Genomic DNA, 19,546 nt, shown 5'->3' with positions numbered 1-19,546 from the left:
GACATCCACTCAGGTTCACATCCGTGGTGTCCACCCCACAGCACCCCCACCACCAGTCACTCACTCAGTGAACCGGCTGAGGTGTACGCTCAGGCTCTCCGCGGAGCAGATGAGAGCAGCGCCCCATCACCAAGGGACTCTGCGTCTTCCAGTGAGTCCCTGCTCTGCCCACTGGGGTCTTTACCACCTCTCCCTCTGTCGTGCCTCCCTGCTGCAGCTCCTCAGCCCACTCAACGCTCCACGGGGCAGTCGAATAATGCTCTCGTTCTTCCTCCCACTACACCCACAGCTCTCTCACTCAGCCCCCACGGCGCGTGGGGCGTGTCAACAGCACTCCAGGGATCCGTCACCAGCTGCACCGCGCGGCCTGACCACAGTTTCGCCTGCAATGGGTAGGGCCCCACACTGGGGCCCGCGACCGTCGCGGAATCCGCTCTATCCAGCAAGGTCTCCCCCCCGCCAGCACAGCCGGCTCAATCGTGTGCTATGAGGGTATGGCAGGTCCCGCCGACAGAGAGTCCCGGGTGTGTTCCAGTGAGCTCTATCTGGGGGCGCAGTAGTTCGTCCCAGCACCGGGCCCGCGCCGTTGGAGGCCAAATGTGCAGGTTCCAGTCAGTGGGCTACTCTCCAGGCAGCATCCGCCACCCACTTCACTCCTCAGCTCGCCTCCAATTCACGGGCCTCCGCAGCAACACCAGCGGGCTCTGCAGGGCCCTCTGCCGTGATGGGGGGCCCAGCCGCAGCCAACTCTGGAGGTCTCCGCTCAATGCCCCGCCTCCACCTGATGCACTCCACTCCAGAATCACTCAACATAGGCATGAGAGGTGCGGCCAGGCTCCCGGACACTGCTCGTCGATGCACCTCAGGGCCCAATGCAAACCTTGATTGCCGGACTTGTGTACCCCGGGGCCGGGGAGCTCACTTTCCTCTAGCCAGGCACTGCTCCTCACGCCAGCGCCACCGCTAGTACAGTGCTAGCCTGCAGGGGGTCCCAGCGCTCTTCCACCGGTCGCGTTCCCAGCCACAGCCGTGCACTCCCTCTCAGTGTCACCACAGCCGGGCTCAGATGAAAAAGAAACGCAGGGTCAGTGCCATCTTAGGTCCACGGGCGCTCAGCTCCGTCGCTCTCTCCATTGGCCAACGCGACCCTTTCCGGCGTCTCCACTAGTAAATCTCAGTGCCCCCTCCGCTCCAGGTTGTCCCCCGTGCCAGTAGCTCTAATTGGGGGATCGGGAGGCGCTGGTGACAGGAGAAACATGGGGGATCGGGCGCGGAGCTCAGTACTCACGCAGCCTGTCCCATCGGCTCCTAAGCCACGCCCCCTTTAAGGCTCCTGTCATCCTAGCTTTCCTTGTCCTTGTCCTCCTTTCCCTCTTTGTCCTGTTATGCCAGGTCCTCTGTGGCTTGAGCATCCTTTTCCCCTTGGTTGTGGTCCCACTGATTTTCCATGTCATTGTCCTCTTAGTTCTTGTTCAGCTGGGTCTGTTTGCATGACCATCTCCTCTTCATTCATCAGGCCCTGTTCTCCTAGTCTTCCCCACCCTCAGGCTGGTTTACCTATTTATGGTTTTTCCAATTCTAAGTATCACAGTCTGTGTTCCTTTCCTTGTTTTGTGCGCACTAGACTTGATCATTTTGTTTCTTGCCCTCCTTATTTTGCCTTTGTATGCCTAATCTACTTGGCACTGGTCTTCCTGGCCAGTCCCGACCCTTTCAGCCCCCCTTGTCCTAGCTCTTCCTTTTCTCTTTTTTTTTTGAAAAATATTTTTATTGCTATTTTCTGTATTCACGTAGTATTAATGGTATTGGTAGACACGAAAAATCTTGCATTCATTATACATTTTGTCATGAGAGTAGGTAACATCATGGTCTATAAACTCTCCCATAGCCTCAGAGTCGATTATGGGTCTAAGGGATGAACGGTGGAGCAGTATCAGCACCCATGCGAGGCAGCCTTCGGTGTACGCTGGGATGTAAGGTGTGCTCTCTATGCTAGCACAATATCGTAGGGATGTTGATATTCCAGCCTTAATATAAACTTGAACAAACTCGGGGTGTAGAACTGGGGTACACTGTGTTGTACACTGCTACAGATGGGGGTGATCGCCTGATTGGTACATTGTGGCGGGCAGTTCTTTGCTGATCCTCGTTACCTTCGTTTGACTTGGTCCTTCTGATCCTTCTCCCACTCCTCATCTGACTCCTAGTACATCAGTTCCTGGTTCTGTTGGTACCCTAAATATAGCTGGCCTCTTGTGTCCTTACCTTCTTAGACATTTCCCTCTGTGCCTTTGTATTCCTGGTTTGGATCATTCTTGCCCTCTTGGCCTTGTGCCTTATCCACACGTCCTTTTGGCACTGCATCCAATAGTCTAGGCTCTTTTGGTCCTGGATCTATTTGTTTGGGTTCTTCAGATCCTCGTAATTTTGGTCCTGCTCCTCCTGGACTAAGTCCCCTTAGTCTTCCTGGATCTGTCTGTTCTGCTCCTCCTAATCTTTCTCCCCTTGGTGCTGCTGCTACCCCCAGGTCCTGGTCTTTCTGCTCCACTTGGTACTGAGGGCTCTGGTCCTATGGTCATGGTCCCTTCGGCACTCCTAGACCTGTTTCTTGTCTTCTTGGTGCTGATCCTTTTAAACTTCTTGCTCTGGTCCAGGTTCTAATGGCTCTGGACCTCCTAGCATTTCCGGGACTTAGTCCCTCATCTGCCTTGCTTAAACTGGCCCCCTGGTCTTATTGGCTTGGATCTGGTCCTAATCCTTCTGGTCCTGGTCTTCCGGCTCCTGCTCCTTGTCCTCATGCTTCTACAAAAACTCATTAAGGTCCTCCCTTAGCTGGTCCTTCTGGGCCAGGCCATTCTGTTGCTCATCTTCCGGGCAATCCAGTTCATCTGGCAGCTTGTTGTGGCCCTATAGCTACACAGGAGGTAAGCCAAGTGATCCTTGGTGTTCACTTCTTTCTCCTGGGCAATGACCGTAGCAGGTCAAGTCCTTCAGTGCTCCTCTCAGGTCACAGATGGCAGGACCAGTCCTCTTTTGTTCTTCCACAGTTTCAGAAAGTGTTCTGAAGTAGGTACCCCAGAGCCACATTAATGCCTGGCACTAGTTAGTGGGTGGGATTGACTCCTGACCCCTCTCCAACTAATAGGGTGACAGTTCCCAGGAGTAGCCCTACCATCTTTTGCAGGTTTTCCTATTTGCCCTACTGCAAACACTCCCACAGTGCCCTTCACTCTCAAACTCCTGGATGGGGATCCCCTTAAGAAGAGCCTATGTTCCCACCTAGAAGTGTGACCAGGGCAATGAGCAGTCCCCTATTCCGTGGTCACTCAAAGCCAGTTCACCAAACCCTGTGGGGGAGAGGGCAGCTTTCCCCCAACTGGGATTGGAATCTGCCTGACTTGGAGGACAAAGGCTGGGACTTTCCAGATCTCACCTAATATTTGCTTGTGACAGAGCAGGCCCATTTGCAGTAAAAAGTAGTTGCTGGGCCCACTCTAACTAGACTCTCTACCAGAGTAACAAAAACACCTCCCCACACCCAAGCCTTTGTCTCGGCTCTGGGAGCATTTTATGGACATCATCTAGGATAATCACTCATTGGGTTACTGCTAGGGAGCTAATATAATTTACCCACCAGGATATTCGGACAGGAAAAGTCTATCTATCTAAAAGTTATTTTTCTTCCATATTTATTAAACATCTGAATTTAGTTCAGTTAGAATCGGCTAAAAACTTATTTTTGAAAAGCTTAACATTTGCTGTGCTATACCTTTAATCCCTATGTTTTTGGCCCTTCCCAGTGACAGGCCCTTGGCCCACCCACAAAGTGAGGTATCATTTTACTCAAGAGACTTAGGTAAATGCTGTGTGTGTGCTGGCACGGTGATCCCACCCAGAAATGTGTGGAAAATATGATTTGTTTCAGCTAAATTTGAGGTTTGCAGGGGATTCTTGGTAGGAAAACGTTGGGAGATGAATGCAGGACATACCTCCCTAGACTACCCTGGGTGTCTAGTTTCCAGAAACGTGTGAGTTTGGTATGTTTCGCTAGATGGACGCCAAGCCCAGGCCCCAAAACAGGTGCCCCACCTTGCAAAATCAGGTTGTTTTGTGGTAGGTAAATTTGTCTCCACAATACGTTTTGGGCCCCTCCCTGCCGTAGGCACTTGGCCTACCCACACAAGTGATGTACAATTTGTATCAGGAAACTTTGGGGCATGGTGGGTTAGAGGAACTTTGAGGATCCACGCAGATTCCAGAACTTTCCATCACAGGAATGCGAGGAAATGTGTTTTGTTTTTAGAAAGATTGAGGTTTGCAAAGGATTCTGGGTAACAGAATCTGGTGAGAGCCACACAAGCCACCCCATCCTGGATATCCCTAGGTATCTCGTTTTCAAAACTGTATAGGTTTGCTAGGTTTCCATGGGTGCCGCCAGAGCTAGGGTTCAAAATCCATAGCTAGGCACTTTGCAAAAAAAAAAGTCAGTTTTCACTGTAAAAATGCGGTGTCTCCTCGTTGCGTTTTGGCCTTTTTCCTGCCTCAGGCACTAGGCCTACCCACACAAGTGAGGTACCATTTTTATCGGAAGATTCGGGGGAATTTGGGGGTAGGTGGACATTTGTGGATCTAAACAGATTCCAGTACTTTGCATCACAGAAATGTGAGAAAAATGTGTTGTATTTTACAAAATCTGAAGTTTGCAAGGGATTCTGGGTGACAGAACCTGGTGAGAGCCACTTAAGTCACCCCATCCTGGATTGCTCCTGGTGTTTAGATAAAACAAAAATTACTGGTTTGCTCGGTTTCCTTAGGAGCCGGCCGAGCTAGGGCTCAATATCCATAGCTAGACAAAAGAAAAGGTCAGTTACGTTGCATTGTGGGCTGCTTCCTGTCATGTGAATTCAAGTCAAGTCAAGTCAGGATTTATATAGCGCGCTACATACCCAGAGGGTCTCAAGGCGCTTGAGGAGGAGGGGGGGGGAAGTTACTTGTCGAATATCCAAGTTTTAAGTTGTTTTCTGAATGTTATGTGGTTCTGAGTAAGACGTAAGTGAGTGGGAAGAGAGTTCCAGGTTTTAGCTGCCAGGTAGGAGAAGGATCTACCTCCCATGGTGGCTTTGTTGATGCGAGGTACAGTGGCAAGGGCTTGGTTGGAGGATCGTAGCTGACGGGAGGGAGTGTAGAAGGACAGTCGTGTGTTGAGGCATTCGGGTCCAAGTTCGTAAAGTGCTTTGTGTGCGTGGGTTAAGAGGCGGAAAGTAATCCTCTTATTTACGGGGAGCCAGTGGAGGTTTTTCAGGTGACCAGAGATGTGTTCTTTACGCGGGATGTCTAGAATGAGCCTGGCTGAAGCGTTCTGGATGGGTTGGAGTTTTTTCTGGAGTTTTGCGGAGGTACCGGCGTATAAGGTGTTTCCATAGTCCAGGCGGCTCGTGACCAGTGCGTGAGTGACCGTTTTTCTAGTTTCGGTGGGGATCCAGCGAAATGTCTTTTTGAGCATGCGGAGAATGTTGAAGCAGGATGATGAGACGGCGTTGACTTGTCTGGTCATCGAGAGTGAGGAGTCCAGGATGACGCCCAGGTTCCATGCGTGGTCCGTCGGGATGGGTGCTTTTCCAAGGGCCTCTGGCCACCAAGAGTTATCCCAGGTGGAGGGGGAGGTGCCTAAGATGAGGACTTCTGTTTTGTCTGAGTTAAGTTTCAGGCGGCTGTGCTTCATCCACTCGGCTACTTCTTTCATTCCTTCGTGTAAGTTGTTTTTGGCGGTGTTAGGGTCTTTGGTGAGTGAGAGGATCAGTTGAGTGTCGTCAGCGTAGGAGATGATGTTGAGGTTGTGTTGGCGTGCGATGGCTGCGAGGGGGCTCATGTATACGTTAAAGAGGGTGGGGCTGAGTGAGGATCCTTGTGGCACGCCGCAGATGACTTCAGAGGCCTCTGACTTGAATGGAGGGAGCCGGACTCTCTGAGTTCTTCCGGTAAGGAACGAGGTGATGCATTCCAGTGCTTTTCCTTGGATTCCGATGTTTCTGAGGCGCTGTAATAGGGTGTTATGACAGACTGTGTCGAAGGCTGCGGAGAGGTCGAGGAGGATGAGAGCGACTGTGTCTCCATTGTCCAATAGAGTTCGGATGTCGTCTGTTGCTGCGATGAGTGCGGTCTCAGTGCTGTGTTTGGCTCGGAATCCGGACTGAGAGGGGTCGAGGGATTTGTTGCTTTCGAGGAAGGTGGCGAGCTGGTTGTTGACAGCTTTCTCGATGACTTTGGCCGGGAAAGGAAGAAGCGAGATGGGGCGGTAGTTTTTTAGTTCGGTGGGGTCAGCTGTGGGTTTTTTAAGAAGGGCGCTGAGTTCAGCGTGTTTCCAGCTATCCGGAAGGTGGCGGAGTTGAGGGAGCAGTTGATGATGTCTCGGAGGTGTGGAGCTATGATGGAGTCTGCTTTGTTGAAGATGTGGTGAGGGCATGGGTCAGTTGGCGATCCTGAGTGGATGGAGTTCATCAGGCGGATGGTGTCCTCAGTTGAGATTGGGGTCCATTCGTTAAGGATGTTCAAGGGGGGTGAAGGTCCTGCAGTAGGTTGATTCGGTAGGTCTCCGGGTCGGTTGTCGAAGCTGTTGTGAATGTCTGCGATTTTGTTGTAGAAGAAGGAAGCTAGTGAGTCGCATAAGGCTTGGGAGGGGGTGATGTCGTTGGAGTTGGCTGATGGGTTGGTACATTCTTTGACGATGTTGAATAATTCCTTGCTGTTGTGGGCGTTGTTATTTAGTCGGTGTTTGAAAGCGGCTTTCTTGGCGGACCGGATTAGTTGGTGGTGTATGCGGGTGGCGTTTTTGAAGGCGTCTTTGGTGCTGGTGTTTGGGTCTTTTTTCCAGGCCTTCTCGAGGGAGCGACAGAGTTTCTTGGATTTCTTAAGATCATCGTTGAACCAGGAGGCGTTTTTGCTGCTAAGCTTGATTTGACGTTTTTTCAACGGTGCTAGGCTGTCGGCGCTGTTGGATAGCCATTGGGTGAAGTTAATGGCTGCTTGGTCGGGGTTTGAAGAGTGGGCAGGAGGGTTTTGAAGGAGCGATGAGGAGATCTGGTCGATGGTGAGTTTGTTCCAGTATCTACGCAGGGTGGGTTGAGGGTGTTTGTGGATTGTGGTCTTATTGTAGATAAAGTGAACGCAGCTGTGGTCCGTCCAATGGAGAGCTGTGGTATGGCTGAAAGAGACATGTTTGCTGGAAGTGAAGATAGGGTCGAGTGTGTGACCAGCAATGTGGGTGGGGGAAGTGACAATTTGTTTGAGTCCGAGGTTGGCGAGGTTGTCCAGAAGGGTGGTGGCGCTGTTGTCATTGCTCTTTTCCAGGTGAAAATTGAGGTCTCCCAATAGGATGTAGTCCTCGGAGGGGAGGGCGTGTGGGGTGATAAAGTCAGCGATGTCGTCATTCAATTGTACACGGGGTCCCGGGGGCCGGTAGAGGAGGGTGCCTCTGAGTGTGGTATTGGGGTCGTTGTGGATCTGGAAGTGAAGGTGTTCGGCGCTAGAGAGGTTGACGTCTGAGCTGGTTGAGATGCGGATGGAATTTTTATGGACGATGGCAATGCCTCCTCCTGTGTGCTTGACGCGGTCTTTACGGATGATCTTGTATCCTTCTGGGATGGCAATGGAGATGTCTGGGGCTGAGGAGGCGTTCATCCATGTTTCTGTTAGGAAGGCGACGTCTGGAGAGATGGTGTCAAGTAGATTCCAAAGGTCGATGGCATGTCTGTGGACTGATCGGGTGTTGAGCAGGATGCATTTTAGGTGGTTGGTGTCAGGTCTCTGTTTGGTGTTGGTGGATGCGGAGATGGTTTTGGTGCCGTCGAACTTGCAGGAGTTGCAAGAGAAGGGTCCATGGGTGTGTCCGGGGGCGGCTTGGGCGCAGGTGGGGAGACGGCCGGGGTTAAGGGCTAGGAGGGAGGTGGAATTGTAAGTAATGCGGGAGGGGTGGGAGGGACGGGGGCCAGGGGGTCTGGCGCTGGGCGCGGTCCAGGCACGGACGGGCGTAGACGGGCTTACCTTTGGCGCACCTTCGGCGCGAATGGGGCGCGAACGCTGCGCGTTGGGTCATTGGTCATAAATGGATGGTGGAGGGGGCGGAGCGTGGGAGGGGCAGCAGCTGGGAGGCGGTGGCGGGAGGAGGGGCGGACCAGGGGAAAACAACACAAAATGGAGGGTCAAAGGCGAAGTGTGGCTCACGGTGTAGAGCAGGCAGACCCGGAAGCTGAGGTCAGACCCGGGACCAGGGTTCAATTCCCGACGCAGCAGGGTCTTGAGCTCAAATGTCCACGGACTCGATAATTCTCGCTTCGGTGCCTGCTCTAATCATGGGTTCTCACTCTGCAACTCTGGGCATTAAGCTTGCTTAATCTCCACAACGGCCCCCCTGCGGCGGGATGCCTGGCTTTCACCTTGGGCATGCCCTGTAGGGGCTATCTCACAGGGAAAAGCCAGGACGGGTTCCCAAGGCAAGCGCCGGGAAACCTCCGGGTAGCTGTGCGCTAAATAAATGCAATAATAATAATAATAATAATAATAAGGCAAACACAGACAGGGGCAGCAAATGTGCAGAGTGTGCAGGAAAAATAACCTTAAACACACCAACCAGCCTTAGTGTAGCGCTAATTAATCTTACAGCCTCAGCGAGGTCGCGCTATTAATCAAATAAATAAATGCGATAGTGCAGCGCTACTCGAGCAAAGCGCTGCGGTGAAGCGAGCCTCAGGTATACAGAACTGAGAGTAGGAGAGAAAACGATACCAGCGTGGCAGCTGCAGGTCAGCAGGAGCGTGGGGGAGCAACCGGACTGAAGGAGGGTCCAGGCGGTCACAGTGAGCTCGGGAACGAGGAAGGCTACAAATCGTGGGTGGGAGGGGCAGCAGCTGGGAGGCGGTAGCGGGAGGAGGGGTGGACCAGGGGAAAACAACACAAAATGGAGGGTCAAAGGCGAACACAGACAGGGGCAGCAAATGCACAGAGTGTGCAGGAAAAATAACCTTAAACACACCAACCAGCCTTAGTGTAGCGCTAATTAATCTTACAGCCTCAGCGAGGTCGCGCTATTAATTAAATAAATAAATGGGATAGTGCAGCGCTACTCGAGCAAAGCGCTGCAGTGAAGCGAGCCTCAGGTATACAGAACTGAGAGTAGGAGAGAAAACGATACCAGCGTGGCAGCTGCAGGTCAGCAGGAGCGTGGGGGAGCAACCGGACTGAAGGAGGGTCCAGGCGGTCAATTGGGCCTAACCACACAAGTGAGGTACCATTTATATCTGGAAACTTTGGGGAATGCGGTGGGTGAAAGTTTGTGGATCCACGCAGACTCCAGAAATTTCCATCACAGAAACGTGAGGAAAGTGTTTTTCTTTTTACAACGTTTGAGGTTTGCAATGGATTCTTAGTAATAGAACCTGGTGAGTGCCACACTAGTCACCCGATTCTGGATTCCCCATGGTGTCTAGTTTTTAAAAAAATGTATAGGTTTGCTAGGATTCCTTATGTGCCGACTGAGCTAGGGTTCAAAATCCACAGCTAGGCACTTTGCAAAAAAAGGGTACATTTTCACGGTAAAAGTGTGGTGTATCCACAATGCGTTTTGGCCCATTTCCTGTCGCAGGCACTAGGCCTACTCACACAAGTGTGGTACCATTTTTATCGGGAGACTTTGAGAAATGTGGGATAGGTGGAAGTTTGTGGATCCATGCATATTCCAGATGTTGCGAATAACCTAAGCACTATTTCAAGGATTCCCTGCCTGCTGTTTAAAATGTGGCTTGTTTTGGTGAATTGTCAGTCGCATTATTGGAATACATGGGTTTAATGACAAGCATTGAAGGACATTGAGCATGTTGTGAACATTTGCCAATGCTTGTTTACAAATTGTGCTTGCAAACTATCATGTGATAGGCGGCACATGTCTTCTAACTCTTGCTCTGCATGTGTAAACCGCCTTGCTAACACACATGCCAAGCACAAAGCAAGAGCAGTCTCTGGACATGTGCAGACTTAGCTGCTCTAAAGACTAAACCCCACAGCCTTTCCCCAGGGCTTCGCTTCCCATTCTCAGCGCTCACCTGTCTCCGCCCGGGCTCGACTATTGGATTCTTCCTGCACTTCTCAGCTCCCAGTCCCCAGCAAAGGCGTCTCCGCACAAGGGATCCACCGGTTCCTCTTCCTCTTCAACGCTTCTGCTCCTATAACTTCTGCATTTCTTGAATCCTGAAAAGAGGAAAGAAAACAGATCAACAAACGGTTGCTAAGCAACCCATCTAAAGACTCGGTAATGTTTATTTAAAGACCCTGAACACGGTAAGAGTTTTTTTTATTTACTTTAAAGACTGAACTCGCTCTAAGCTTCATTCTGAAGCAAGAGGACCTTAAAAGAGCACAATGACTTGAAGCGAAAAAGCCAAGCAGCAATTTACATTTAAAAAGTCAAGCAGACTTGTAATTGTCTAAGGACAATTGGTTAAAATCTCAGAGTTCTTGCAATAGACTGAAGGAGCTACTGCTGTTATTTTATGAACCCCTTTTAAAGATGGCAAGTTATTTCTTTCAGGTATGTACAGTTTCAGGGTTCAACTGGATAAACAATCAATGGCAGATGCAAATCAACCAACACTAATATAATTGTTTAATTTATGTTTTATTTGATACAGCACTAATTGATTCAGCATTATTTAGAAAAAAAATGTATTAAATTATTTTTCTTCCATATGTATTACACATCTAAATTCACCACTGAGTTGGGATTTTAACCTGTTTCATGCGATAGATGGCTGGCAGACGTCCTACGCCACGGTACTCATGAGTAAAATGATACCTCACTGTGTGGCTGTCCAATGCAGAATCGGCTAAAAACGTATTTTTGAAAAACTTAACATTTGCTGTGCTATACCTTTAATCCCCATGTTTCTGGCCCTTTCCAGTGAGAGGCCCTTGGCCCACCCACACAAGTGAGGTATCATTTTACTCAAGAGACTTAGGTGAATGCTGTGTTTGTGCCGGCACGGTGATCCCACCCAGAAATGTGTGGAAAATATGATTTTTTTTCAGCTAAATTTGAGGTTTGCATGGGATTCTTGTTGGGAAAACGTTGGGAGGTGCATGCAAGCCATACCTCCCTAGACTACCCTGGGTGTCTAGTTTTCAGAAATGTGTGAGTTTGGTAGGTTTTCCTAGATGGCCGCCAAGCCCAGGCCACAAAACCATGTGCCCACCTTGCAAAATCAGGTTGTTTTGTGGTAGGTAAATTTGTCTCCACAATAAGTTTTGGGCCCTGCCCTGCAGTGGGCACTTGGCCTACCCACACAAGTGATGTACAGTTTGTATTGAGAAACTTTGGGGAATGGTAGGTTAGAGGAAGTTTGTGGATCCACGCAGATTCCAGACCTTTCTATCACAGGAATATGAGGAAATGTGTTTTGTTTTAGAAAAATTGAGATTTGCAACAGATTCTGGGTAACAGTATCTGGTGAGAGCCACACTAGCCACCCAATCGTGAAGATCCCTGGGTATCTATTTTTTAAAAATGTATAGGTTTGCCAGGTTTCCATGGGTCCCGCCAGAGCTAGGGTTCAAAATCTATAGCTAGGAACTCTGCAAAAAAAAGAGTCAGTTTTCACCGTAAAAATGCGGTGTCTCCTTGTTGCATTTTGGCCTTTTTCCTGTCTCAGGCACTAGGCCTACCCACACAAGTTAGGTACCATTTTTATCAGAAGATTTGGGGGAATGTGGGGGTAGGTGGACATTTGTGGATCTAAGCAGATTCCAGTACTTTCCATCACAGAAATGTGAGAAAAATGTGTTGTATTTTACAAAATCTGAGGTTTGCAAGGGAATTCTGGGTAACAGAACCTGGTGAGATTCACACAAGTCAACCCATCCTGGGTTGCTCCTAGTGTTTAAACAAATACACATGTTTGCTAGGTTTCCCTAGGAGCCGGCCAAGCTAGGGCTCATTATCTATAGCTAGACAAAAAAAAAAGGTCAGTTTGCACAAGATAAATGTGATGTGTCCCCATTGCATTGTGGGCTGCTTCCTGTCACTGGCATTGGGCCCAACCACACAAGTGAGGTGCCATTTATATCTGGAAACTTTGGGAAATGCGGTATGGGTGGAAGTTTATGGATCCACGCAGACTCCAGAAATTTCCATCACAGAAACGTGTGGAAAGTGTTTTTCATTTTACAAAGTTTGAGGTTTGCAATGGATTCTCAATAACAGAACCTGGTGAGGGCCACACAACTCACCCCTTCCTGGATTCCCCATGGTGTCTAGTTTTAAAAAATGTGTAGGGTTGCTAGGATTCCTTAGGTGCCGACTAATCTAAGGTTGAAAATCCACAGCTACGCACTTTGCAAAAAAAGGGTACATTTTCACTGTAAAAGTGTGGTGTATCCACAATGCGTTTTGGCCCATTTCCTGTCGCAGGCACTAGTCCTACTCACACAAGTGTGGTACCATTTTTATCGGGAGACTTAGGGAAATGTGGGATAGGAGGAAGTTTGTGGATCCATGCAGATTCCAAAACTTTCCATCACAGAAATGTGAGGAAAATTAGTTTTTTTTTAAACTAAATTTGAGGTTTGCAAGGGATGCTGGTTAACAGAACCTGGTGAGAGCCACACAGTCACCCCATCCTGGATTCCTCTGGGTGTTTAGTTTAAAAATGTTTACAGGTTTGCTATGTTTCCTTAGGGGCCGGCTGAGCTAGGGTTCAAAATCCACAGCTAGACAATTCGCAAAAGAAAAAGTGCATTTCCAGTGGAAAAATATGATGTATCCACATTGCGTTGTGGGCTCTTTCCTGTCACGGGCACTGGGCCAACTGCATAAGTGAGGTATCATTTATATCTCAAAATTTTGGGGAATGCGGGGTGGGTGGAAGTGTTGGATCCAAACAGACTCCAGAAATTTCCATCAGAGAAACGTGAGTAAAATGTGTTTTTTTGAGAAAGTTTGAGGTGTGCAAGGGATTCTGGGTAACAGAATCTAGCGAGAGCCAAACAAGTCACCCCATCCTGAATTCCCCTGGGTGTCTAGTTTTCACAAAGTTTTAGGTTTTCTAGGATTCCCTAGGTGCTGTCAGAGTTAGGGTTCAAACTCCAGAGCTAGGCACTTTGCAAAAAAAGGGTACATTTTTACTGTAAAAAAGTAGGGTGTCCACGTTGCATTTCGGCCCGTTTCCTGTCACAGGCACTAGACCTACCCACACAAATGAGGTACCATTTTTATTGAGAGACTTTGGGGAATGCTGGCTGGGTGGAAATTTGTGGATTACGCAGAGTGCTGAACTTTCCATCACAGAAATGTGAGGAAAAGGTTTTTCTTTTACTAAGTTTGAGGTTTGCAAGGGATGCTGGGTAACAGGACCTGGTAAGAGCCACACAAGTTCCCCCATCCCAGATTCCTCTCGGTGTTTAGTTTAAAACAATGTACAGGTTTGCTAGGTTTCCTTAGGGGCCGGCTGAGCTTTGGTTACAAATCCACAGCTAGACAATTTGCAAAAAATGGTCAGTTTTCAGTGGAAAAATGTGATGTATCCACGTTGCGTTGTGGGCTCTTTCCTGTCACGGGCACTGGGCCTAACCACACAAGCGAGGTACCATTTATATTTGGAAAATTTGGGGAATGCGGTGTGGGTGGAGGTTTGAGGATCCACACAGACTCCAGAAATTTCCATCACAGAAACGTGAGGAAAATGTGTTTTTGTAGAAAGTTTGCTGTTTGCAAGGGATTCTGGGTAACAGAGTCTAGTGAGAGCCAAACAAGTCACCCCATCCTGAACTCCCCTGGGTGTATAGTTTTCACAAATATTTATGTTTTAGAGGTTTCCCTAGGTGCTGCGAGAATTTGGGTTCAAATTCCAGAGGTAGGCACTTTGCAAAAAAAGGTCAATTTTTACTGTAAATATGTGGTGTGTCCATGATGCATTTCGGACCATTTCCTGTCACAGGCACTAGGCCTACCCACACAAGTGAGGTACCATTTTTAATTGGAGACTTTGGGGAATGCTGGGTGGGTGAAATGTTGTGGAATACGCAGATTCCAGAACTTTCTATCACAGAAATGTGAAGAAAATGTGTTTTTTTAAACTAAGTTTGAGGTTTGCAAGGGATTCTGGGTAACAGAACCTGGTGAGAGCCACAAAAGTTACCCCATGCTGGATTTCCCTGCCTTGGGTGTTTAGTTTAAAAAAAAGTATAGTTTTGCTATGTTTCCTTAGGACGGGTACAAAAGGGGGGGGTGATGGACGGAGCATCTGAGTCAATCAAACACTCACACCCAGTCAAAAGATCCGGGTTTAATCCATCACCGTTCTTTAGCCCACTCTGCCACCCCAGTTTAGACATTGCTATATGCAAATCAGTCTGACCCTGTGCCTCATGGGAACAGTCCAGCAGGAACTACCAAGCCACTGGAGTCAAGCTATCCAGGCTGAAGAAGGCTGATAGCCAGAAACCGGTCCTTGGATGCTTGATTCCGGTCTAGGAAAGACATTTATTTATTTATTTATTACGTAACTTGTATCGCGCATACTAAACCCGAAGGTGTCAAGGCGCCTATCAACAGATCAAAAGTTTGCAGAGCGCCACTAAAGGTATGCACGTGTGAAAAGGTGAAAAGACATGGCTTGGTAGTTCGGGCTGGACTGTTCCCATGAGGCACAGGGTCAAGGCTGATTTGCATATAGCCAGTGTCTGACCTAGGGTGGTGTGGAGTGCAAAAAAACGATGGATTTAGGCCCAGATCTTTGTACTGGGGTGAATGTAAGACATTGTTCTGCATTCTGTCCATCAACTGTGTTTTTTGCAATTTTCACACTGAGTGGGCTGGGCATTCTCAGACGTGAGTCCCAGGCTCTCCACATCACTGGAGTCAAGCTATCCAGGCTGAAGAAGGCTGATAGCCAGAAACCGGTCCTTGGATGCTTGATTCCGGTCTAGGAAAGACATGGCTTGGTAGTTCGGGCTGGACTGTTCCCATGAGGCACAGGGTCAAGGCTGATTTACATATAGCCAGTGTCTGACCTAGGGTGGTGTGGAGGGCAAAAAAACAATGGATTTAGGCCCAGATCTTTGTACTTGGGTGAATGTAAGACATTGTTCTGCATTCTGTCCATCAACTGTGTTTTTTTGCAATTTTCACCCCGAGTGGGCTGGGTATGCTCAGACATGAGTCCCAGGCTCTCCACATCACTGGAGTCAAGCTATCCAGGCTGAAGAAGGCTGATAGCCAGAAACCAGTCCTTGGATGCTTGATTCCGGTCTAGGAAAGACATGGATTGGAAGTTCGGGCTGGACTGTTCCCATGAGGCACAGGGTCAAGGCTGATTTGCATATAGACAGTGTCTGACCTAGGGTGGTGTGGAGTGCAAAGAAATTATGGATTTAGGCCCAGATCTTTGTACTTGGGTGAATGTAAGACATTGTTCTGCATTCTGTCCATCAACTGTGTTTTTTGCAATTTTCACCCCGAGTGGGCTGGGTATGCTCAGACGTGAGTCCCAGGCTCTCCACATCACTGGAGTCAAGCTATCCAGGCTGAAGAAGGCTGATAGCCAGAAACCGGTCCTTGGATGCTTGATTCTGGTCTAGGAAAGACATGGCTTGGTAGTTCGGGCTGGACTGTTCCCATGAGGCACAGGGTCAAGGCTGATTTGCATATAGCCAGTGTCTGACCTAGGGTGGTGTGGAGTGCAAAAAAACGATGGATTTAGGCCCAGATCTTTGTACTGGGGTGAATGTAAGACATTGTTCTGCATTCTGTCCATCAACTGTGTTTTTTGCATGTGTCCTTAGGAGGCGGCTGAGCTAGGTTTTAAAATCCACAGCTAGGCACTTTGCAAAAAAAGGGTACATTTTCAATGTAAAAGTGTGGTGTGTCCATGTTTCATTATGGCCCTTTCCTGTTGCAGACACTAGACCTACCAACACATGTGAGCTACCATTTTTATTAAAAAAGACTTTGAGAAATAGGGGGTGAGTAGACTGTTGTGGTTCCACGCAGATTCCAGAACTTTCCATCACAGAATTGTGAGGATTCTTTTTTTGCTAAGTTTGAGGTTTGCAGGGGATTCTGGGTAACAGAACCTGGTGAAAACCACACAAGTCACCCCACCCTGGCTATCCCTAGGCTCTTGGCCTACCCACACAAGTGGGATACCATTTTTATTGAGAAACGGGCTGGGTGGAATTTTGTGGATCCATGCATATTCCAGATGTTGCGAAAAACCTAAGCACTGTTTCAAGGATTCACTGCCTGCTGTTTGACATGTGCCTTGTTTTGGTGAATTGTCAGTTGCATTGTTGGAATACATTGGTTTAAAGATAATCGCATTGTTGGAATACATGGGGTTTTTTGACAAGCATTGAAGGACATTGAGCATTTTGTGAACATTTGTCAATGCTTGTTTACAAATTGTGCTTGCAAACTATCATGTGATAGGTGGCACATGTCTTCCAAACTCTTTCTCTGCACGGGTAAACCGCCTTGCTAATAATACACGCGCTATGCACAAAGCAAGAGCAGTCACTGGGCACGTGAAGACTTAGCTGGGCTAAAGACTATTTAAACCCCCCAGCCTTTCCCTAGTGCTTCGCTTCCTATTCTCAGCACTCACCTGTCTCCGCTTGGGCTCGACTATTGGATTATTCCTGCACTTCTCATCTCCCAGTCCCCAGCAAAGGCGTCTCCGCACAATGGATCTGGCCGGTTCCTCTTCCGCTTCGACGATTCTGCTCCTAAAGCTTCTGCATTTCTTGAATCCTGAAAAGAGAAAAGAAAACAGATCAACAAACGGTTGCTAAGCAACCCATCTAAAGACTCGGTAATGTTTATTTAAAGACCCTGAACACGGTAAGAGCTCTTTTTATTTACTTTACAGACTGAATTCGCTCTAAGGTTCCTTCTGAAGCAGGGAAACCTTAAAAGAGCACAGTGACTTAAAGGAAAAAAGCCAAGCATCAAGTTACACTTAAAAAAGGCAAGCAGACTTGTAATTGCCTAAGGAGAATTGGTTAAAATCACAGAGCTCTTGAAATAGACTGAAGTTGCTATTGCTGTTATTTTATTAACCCCTTTTAAAGATGGCAAGATTTTTTTTTAGGAATGTACTGTTTCTGGGTTCAACTGGATAAACAATGGCAGATGCAAATCAACCAACACTAATATAATTGTTTAATTTATGTTTTATTTGATACAGCACTAATTGATACAGGATTATTTAGAATCTAGAAGGTGATTCAAACATCCAGATTCTTAATTTTGGTACGTGAAAGAGGCCGCGATTTTAAAAGACAAAAGTAATCTGATTGTATCTAGTAATTCTTCTGTAACAAATTCTATCTAATAACGACTTTAAGATGCTGAGGTTCTGTAAATTACGAACTCGTTCGTTCTCGGCCTCCATTTTGTGATCGCCGCCATTTTATGTTGCCCTCACTCAGGCAACTCGGCGAACGCAATGGTTTTGTCATTTCTGCCTTTGCGTGTCAGGTGGCTTCTTTGCCTATGTTTACTAACGAGTGTCAGGGTCTGGCCGAGTACACTAATTCCTATCTGAGCTGATTAATCCCCGTCCGGACTACGTGTTGGTTCACACCATTGTTTCCTTTAAGCTATCTTATCTGTTGCCCTTCGTTACATGTCTCATGCATTCTCCTGTTTCACAACTGTCCTTCTACAAACACGCAGCTGTGTTTTTCTCTGCTTGTAAATTGAATTGTGTGGATTCATTTGTGATTTACTTAAGGGGTCGAGTGACAAGCAGAACCGGGAACTTGAGTTGCTTAGGTCCTAAAACATTGTTTGTAACGTTTGCTTATAGTTTATGCTCTTGTGTGATTGCATCTTGCATTGTATTATATCGTATATAAACCTGTGCGCCACGGAGTTAAGTGGCAGTCTCTTTTGAACCTCGTTATACTGACGACTTATAAGACCACTGTACTAGCTGCAACTAATAAATATCATCTTCTACGCCAGACGAAGAGTCTGTGTCTCTGTTTTGACAAGGCAGGTGAATCCCGGGGATTTCAGGCGTACCCTGCGCCGCCGAACCTTAAAGGTCCGGTTCTCCAACGGGCGCCCAACGTGGAGCTACTTCGGTGGTGGCGGTTAAGCCCGAGGGTCATGAGGAGCCCCGCAAGAAAATTCCGGAGCAAGAGCACCACGTGATGATCGACCCCTGTATGTCGGAAGTGGATCGAAGGTCTTTCATAGCGCGGCTACTCCTCTCCGACGGCTGCTGACGGCTGCTGCCCTGACTGTCGCCCTGCCTTGGACCCTTCTGATGAATGTTTGGTAGCGCGAGACAATATACGGACCTTCGCTGGTGTAGAACGATCCTTAGTTAAGTATTTGGTGGGTCGCTCCCACAGACCTTTGTTTTATTTTGTTTTTGGTACATTCAGGTATTGCAATAGCTGAAGCCAAGGGGTGAGTATGATTGTACTGTTTTACTGATCTATACCCCTTGTTGTTTGTGATCAGTCTGTGACGATGCCTGGGCTAAGTAAGTTTAAAAGATTTTGTTGTTTAGGTTGTACAAGGGATTCCCAGTTAGAGGAATCGTGTCCGATCCCTCCAGTTGGAACTCCCACTTATGAACTATATTCGAAACACGGTATAGGTTCCATTACCTTTAACAAGACATGGGTCCGATACACGAAAAATAGTGGAACTTTAAGATGGCCCCAGAATGGTAGCTTTGACCCCGCTATATTAGATAATCTGGAAGCGATTCTGTATATAAGAAAAACCCGGCCGGCAATGTTTGGCTCTTTTCGCCTTTGGCGTAAAGAAGCCAAACAGAAAGAAATCAAACAAGCAAAAAAGGATAAGAAAGCGCAAGATATGTCGATTTTACAGGCTGCGCAACAGTTTAAAGTAGATGATGAGAAGGAGGTATCAGAGAGACAACATCGTATGGCGATAGATAAGTGCTATCCGATGTTGCCTACTTCCTTTTCGAATAAAAACAAGGAATTAGAAGAAGATTCCCTAATGTCTTGTTTATTAAATTCACCTCCGCCCTATGTTCAAAATGCTAATGCACCTCCGTTACCCCCTCCTGCCCCTCAACAAGCGGTTGCTCAATTACTGATTGTTCAGCAACCGGCTCAGCCTAATAATGCTTCTTTGCCTGCTTCTGCTCCGTCTTCCCAGTCTGTGATTCAGCCCCCATCTTCTTCTGTTCTTACTCCTCAATCTGCTACTTTTCAGTCTCCGTTGCCTACTACATCTGTAATGCCTCCTATCCTCTTAAGGGATTCTCCTACTTTACAGAGTAGGATAGCAGATGCTGTTTCAAGTTTCTTCTCTCCTCTTCTTGGATCTTTAAATATGTCTCCAGCTTTCTCTAAACCTCAATCTCGTTGTCAACTTCCCCTGACGGACGAGAAAGTAGTTTTGGGTTCTCTCACTCGTAAATGGATTGAGCATGGGTTAGAATATAGTACTGAAGATATCATGAGTTGCTTCTATCGATGGGGAGAGCCCACGCAGAGATATGTTTTTAAT

The 19,546-nt window shown here is 47.8% G+C and overlaps 1 protein-coding gene across 1 annotated transcript in view; it reads right to left on the bottom strand.

The window, feature by feature from the left end:
- LOC147734797 (interferon-induced protein with tetratricopeptide repeats 5-like) overlaps window positions 1-10,239 on the bottom strand; it is a 52,916-nt gene extending 42,677 nt beyond the window's left edge. Inside the window, exon 1 of the mRNA XM_086953071.1 lies at window positions 10,095-10,239. The gene's annotated coding sequence lies outside the window, so the exon portion shown is untranslated. The remainder of the gene's footprint in view (window positions 1-10,094) is intronic.
- Between the last annotated feature and the right edge of the window lie 9,307 nt (window positions 10,240-19,546).

This window comes from Lissotriton vulgaris, chromosome 1_2 (genome assembly GCF_964263255.1).
Source record: "Lissotriton vulgaris chromosome 1_2, aLisVul1.2, whole genome shotgun sequence".
Taxonomy (NCBI): Eukaryota; Metazoa; Chordata; class Amphibia; order Caudata; family Salamandridae; genus Lissotriton; species Lissotriton vulgaris.
The sequence above is the reverse complement of the archived record's forward strand: the minus strand, read 5'-3'. Positions and strand labels throughout refer to the sequence as shown.